This window comes from Peromyscus eremicus, chromosome 4 (genome assembly GCF_949786415.1).
Source record: "Peromyscus eremicus chromosome 4, PerEre_H2_v1, whole genome shotgun sequence".
Classification (NCBI taxonomy): domain Eukaryota; kingdom Metazoa; phylum Chordata; class Mammalia; order Rodentia; family Cricetidae; genus Peromyscus; species Peromyscus eremicus.
In genome coordinates, this window is record NC_081419.1 from 12,537,241 (window position 1) to 12,543,738 (window position 6,498).

The following is a 6,498-nucleotide window of genomic DNA, read 5'->3' on the forward strand; positions in this document are numbered from 1 at the left end:
GGCTCTAGTAGAAAAGAAAATACAAGAAGCACACGTGGATCGTGTGAATCCAGGACTTAACTGCCTTCTGGTCATACTCCCTTCCAGACATTCCCCCACAGGGATTTTGATGCAAAGGGAAGATATTTTATTGGAATGGATATTTCTACCACATTAAACCAAGTAAGAAGTTAAAGACTTATGTAGAAAAGATCTCTGATTTGATTCTAAAAGGAAAATTAAGTCTTCATCAGTTGACAGGAATGGACCCAGCAGAAATTGTGGTACTTTTAACTAATGAGGAAATTTCCTCTTTATGGAAAGATAATGAATACTGGCAAAGAGCCTGCAGTAACTCTTTGGGAGAGATTAAAAATTGTTATTCCAAAAGCAAGAGAATAGAATCCATAAAGAGAACTGAATAGGTCCTTTCTCACATTGTGTGGCAAAAACCAATCTCTGTAGTTCCCACATTCTATACTGATGCAAATAAATCAGGAAAGATGGGATATAAATCAGGAGACTAAGTAAAGTGGTTCCCAGGCCCTACAATTCTCTACAAAAGTAAGAACTGTATGCCATTCTTATGGTACTAATGGACTTCACAGAACCTCTCAATATAGTTACTGACTCTCAATATGCAGAAAGAGTTGTTTTACATATTGAAACTGCTGAATTTATACCTGATAACACAGAATTAACCTCATTATTTATACAATTACAGGAAATCATCAGAAATATATAAACACATCAGATACCATATGGGTCTGCCAAAAAACATCCTATTTGTTCCTTCTATAACCAAACTTCATTACCTGCAGGAAGTAATCCTAAAGATACGCAAAGAAATGAAATTTGGCAGATGGATGTGTTTCATTTTGCAGAATTTGGAAGATTAAAATATGTACACCATACCATTGACACCTATTCAGGATTTTAATGGGCAACTCCTATGAGTTCTGAAAAGGCTGACTCTGTGATTACACACTTATTAGAAGTTATGACCATCATGGGAATACCTGTACAAATTAATACTGACAATGCTCCAGCATATGTCTCAAATAAAATGAGACAGTTTTTTGCTTACTACAATATAAAGCATGTTACAGGTATACCATACAATCCTACAGGCCAAGTAGTCATAGAAAGATCCAATTGAACTTTAAAGGATATGCTAAATAAGCAGGAGCAGGTAACAATGACTCCTAGAAATAGAATACATAATGTTTTATTAACCTTGAATTTTCTCAATGCGGATGAGAAAGGAACAACAGCTGCAGAGAGACATTGGACAACAGAAAAAACTCTGATTTACTTCAAAGATGTGTTGACCTCAGAATTGAAATAAGAATACGTCCTACATTGAGGAAGGAGTTTTGCTTCTGTTTCTGCAGGAGAAGAAAAGCTATGGATACAAAATTAATAAAAATTCCTTTCAAACAGGAGAAACCCCTTGATGAGGAAAAGTAATAGCTCATCCACCAATGTGAGCACTCTACAAGTTGTAAGGAAAACTCAACTAACAAGGGCCAGGGCAAGGTTCTGGTTTTTGTTTTTATAGGATAATAGAAATGCCCATCTTCAAGAAATTATAAAGCTTTGGATATCTAGATGTCTACGGCATAAAGGAAGGACATATTGGTATCAATATACTCTACAGGGTAATATCTCACTGCCTAACATCTATATCTCTTTAACTCTAGAATAGTAGTGGTCCCAAATCAATTTTAAATCAAACTGGCTTTGGAGTTGGAATGTGGCTCTCTCCTTCTATAAACCCAAGAATGTTATTTAAAAAAATTAAGAGGTTCTGTCTCATATCAGAAGAACCAACTGGTATGAGGCAAATTGTTGTCAAGATTCTATTTCTCTCCATGCTTATTCTTGATTTCTTGGACTCCTTCCTTACATGTCATGTCATCTTTAAATGCAAATTTCCCATTTTGATATTAATAATGTTTAAGTTTTCCACAGTGAAGTCTTCCCAATAGCAATCTCTGAAGTCTCCATAAGGAAGATGGAGCCCCACAACAATTCTACTTGGTCCAGAATGATGTCATTACACCTAAGAACATTATTCAGTTATCAGCTTTGGACTGAAAACTCTTCAGGACAGTTCTAAGATGAGATGGTCTATCATACCACACTTCTAGCCAGAATCTCAGACAATCTTATCCATTACTCTGAGACTGGCTGCAGACTCTACAGCTATCCCTATTGAGACCTAACTATCTAAGCTTCCTTACAGGATCCCACAGAGATACTGTCGCCCCCTAAACAGCAGAAAGCAATTCTAAGAAAACAACACCCCTTTCCCAAAGGTTTCATTTTTCTCAGGGTTATAGATGTATGGTTATAGGGTTGGGGGTGGAACAATAAAATTTAGACTCAATATTCTCCTTTAGAAAAGAAAAAGAGTATAGTTATAGTATATTAAGGTAGATTATTGTATCTACTAGTAAACTGACTTAGCAAACTATCAGTCTTGGATAATTTGCACTGATATGGATTCTTGTATATTTGATACAAATGTAAACTATTCTTATATTCTTATATTAACATAATTTGTGTATTGATACAAACACAAAACTATATTTGTTGTATTATACACATATTCCTACTCCTGTTTGAAATATTTTATATATTGATACGAATGTAATATTGTATTTATCATACTGTACGTATGTTCTACCTCTGCTTAGGATGCTTTGTATATTGATACATATTAAGGATATTGTTGTCATATTGAATATTGCACTATACATTTCCACCTCTGTTTAAGATATTTTGTGTATTGTCATATTCTGAGGTCATTGTCCTTATATGGTACATCTGTTTACAGACTGTTTACCTTGTTAATGTGAAGCCTTAGTCCTTAGGTTATTTAGGTAGAGAAGACTTACAAAGCTATAGTCACCCATGCTTGTCATTTCTGTAGTTATGTTAGTTAGGTTCTCCAGATTTACAGAAACATATGTCAGATGGAAAGATAATCTTCAAACACTTCATAGACCTAGAGAACATAGTATTTAAATGTTTTGATAACTTAGAATTCTGTTGACATGAGACACCATTGCTCCTGGAGCACCAATCTGATCCTGAGAGAATGTTGGGGTTCTAAGACATTTCTGTTTGGAAGTTTGTCTTCTTCTTGGCACAAAATGGCCTGCTGGGCAAAGAACTGCCCTTGCCTTGAGACTGCTGACAGTACGAACGCTGTCCTTTCTGGATGAGCAGGACACAAGGAAAAGCTACTGCTGGACTTTGCCATGACAGGGTAAGATGGCCTTTCAAAATTTCTGCTTCTGAAAATGGTCTGTCAGATATTCTAGGCCTGTAGCCAAACTGGATGCCCCAAGGACACTGAGAAACTTTAGGTGACTGTCCAGGCTGCCAGCTGTCTCTGTCTATTCCTCAAGAATTTTGGAAATTGCTTGCTTGCATTTTCTGTTTTCTCAAGTATTATTATGTTCTTTCTCAGGTCTTTGATGGAGTTGAAGACTAGATAGTTACAGTTACAATCTTCTTGTATCTTAGCTGAAACATATTAGTACTAGAGTTGGAATCTTCAAGATAGGACAGCTATTAGAGTAATCTCAGTAATTTGCCATTTACCTGTGTTCTGGACATTCAGCATGTCTTTCTTATTTGATGTTATTCTTGTTGGTTGTAGTTTCATTTTTGTTTATGTTATTACCCTTTGTTTTTCCTGGATAATACTTGATAATCATTCTTATTGTATATAGTTTGCATTAAGTTTAGAACCTTCCTATTTAGACAAAAAGGGGAATATAGTGGTATTTGCTCCACCCATGGCCTTGGGCTATAGGGCCTGAAGAAGGAGGCAGTACTTCCTGCCATTGTAGATGACCTCTTATAAGGTAAGGGAGAAGGGTCACATGCCCCTTCTCCCTGCTCCTGCCTGTGAGATGGATTAGCTCCTAGTCAGATCAGAGGACGACTTCTGCTGTCTACTCCATTCTGTATTCATGAGTGTATTTCCTCAATTTATATCTTAGTAAATTCTGTTACCCATTTAATAGACTCATGTGGATTGATTGTAATAAGCCCTCACTGGCACCTGGGTATCACCCAGGTTCTGGGAAGACTAGATTAGATAGGCCATGATCCAGGCAGATCTGCCTGCCAGTCGAGGCCTCAGGTGGAGGCTCATAGCCAACCCCCCATGCTACTTGACCATCTCCAGGAGTGGACTTGGGAAGTATGCCTGCCTCTCCCCATGCTACTTGGCCATCTCCAGGAGTGACCTTGGGAAGTGTGCACCCCATGCTACTTGACCATCTCTAGGAGTGACCTTGAGAAATGTGGGCCCTGTGAGAGGAAGAGAGTTAGTAGGGGGTCCAGGCAAGGACCCTATAGAGAAGAGAAAGATGGATACCAGGTTACAGCTTTTTCATGGGTCAGAATGAGTGAGCCTGGACTGTGCATGAAAGAAACTAGAATGGCCGGATCATCTAAGCTCTCCCCAAGCCACTGAGAGAAAGATCATTGCTAGGAGGCAGACCTGGAGTCCACATTGCCTTGAGGAGCCTAACATCTCTCAGGGATCAACTTACACATGTGTAAAATGTGCTCCCGAACCTCTGTGTTGAACAGATGGGTCCAGTGTGTTGTGTTAGCCTGTTTTTACAAGGCTATAATAAGACAACCAAGGCATATAAAGAAAATAAACTCATTTTGGCTCATGATTATGGAGATCCAAGGTTAAGAGGCTGTGTGGTATTGGCTTTCTTGCTGACTGAAGTAGAGTCCAAGAAGAGATGTGTACCCTCTCCTCCCCTCCTTTCTCCTTGTCCCTCCTCTCTACTCTTTTCCCTAATGCCGCTGGGGAATACCTGAATACCCCACTCTGATTATATTATCTAATCCCAATCACGTCCTCGAGTCTCCACTTCCCAACAGTAGAGTCCTATTGAATGTCCACACAGTGGAAATTAAATATCTGCACAAGCAGCCTAAGCAGACACACTGAAGCCACAGCCAAAGACTATGGAAAGGGCCCCAACAACCAGGCCAACTAGGCTTGCTTTGGCCTTCTCTTTCCCAACTCTCTCACTGGTTCTGGACACTGGGGCTGGCTGAGATGGGGTCAAGTCAAAATAGGAGGACCATGACCTACCTGTACTCTGCTGGTCCCCAAACATGCTGATATTTGCCCTGAAGATTATTTATGTATTTATTTGGATGATTTTTTTTGAGACAGGATCTCAGCCCAGGCTGGCCTCAAATTCACTGTGTAGTCAATACTGGCCCTAAACTCCCAATCCTCCTGCCTCTGCCTTCTGAATCAATCCTGAAACTTACAGGTATGTGCAACAATAATCAATATTGATTTTTATTTAAAAACAATACAAAACCTTCAAACCCAGAGAGAACTTGGGAAATTAGCACCAATGTATCATTTGCTTTGACTCCCTTCTTAAAAAAAGAAAAAGAAAAAGCCAGGTGTGGTACATAACCATAATCCTGGCATTTAGAGGCTGAGACAGAAGAAAATCACAAGTTTTAGGCCAGCCTTGGCTACATAAGCAAGACAAAGAGAACAGAATAAGGGCCAGGTACGGTAGGGCATGTCTTTGGTCTCAGCACTCAGGAAAAAGGCAAGCTGATCTCTGTGAGTTCAGAGCCAGCCTGGTCTATATGGCAAGTTCTAGGCCAGCCAAGGCTATGTAGTGAGACTCTGCCTCAAAAATAAATAAATTAAATAAAAATAACTATCACAGATAGTAAATTCAATGTGCTGTGTATCTTACTACAGTTAAAAAAAATGCAATTAGGAAAAAAAACCACACAATTATGTTGCCAGCAGGCTACTTTTAAAAGTGTTAATTAAGCTTTGGCCAGAATACTGAAAGTATCCAAGCTTTACACCAAGTCAAAGTCAGTGAGCGGGCACAGCAACCCCACCTCTTTAGTACTGTTTGCAAGGAGAACCTTAGACATGTAGAAACTGAGGGTCAATGACGAGGTGATGTGCCTCACAGGGAGGCAGGGTGAGCAGAGGAGTACGGCCCGGCCCGAGGCTTTTGGTGGTGGGGTCATCCTGCCAGAGCTCCCGCATGAGCAAAGTCCTTGCTGTTAAAGACCACTGAGGCAAGCAGAGTGGGGCCTCCTCACCCCAGGCTTAGCTTGTCCCTGCACTCTTGGAGCTGCCCCTCACCTGCTACCTTCCATGCCAATGGCCCTGGATGAAACTATTTGTCCACAGTTCGCCTGCAAAACAGAGCGCACCAACTGTCCTCAGAGTGGGGTGGAAGTAAGTAAGGCAGGGCAGACTGGGGCGCAATTCAGCTACCGATATGCTGAAGGCTGGTTCCACTAACTCGGTCTCCTAAGGCATCCAGAATTTCAAGGTCTCTTCGGCTTCCCCAAGTTCACTTTTTAATCTCACAACTCAACTTTTTCTAATGGGGAGCCTTCACCTGTGATGGTGGAAAGACAGGTCCCAGACACAAGGAGGCAGGTCTCAGGGAGGAGTCACAGAGCCCCGCCCCCGCC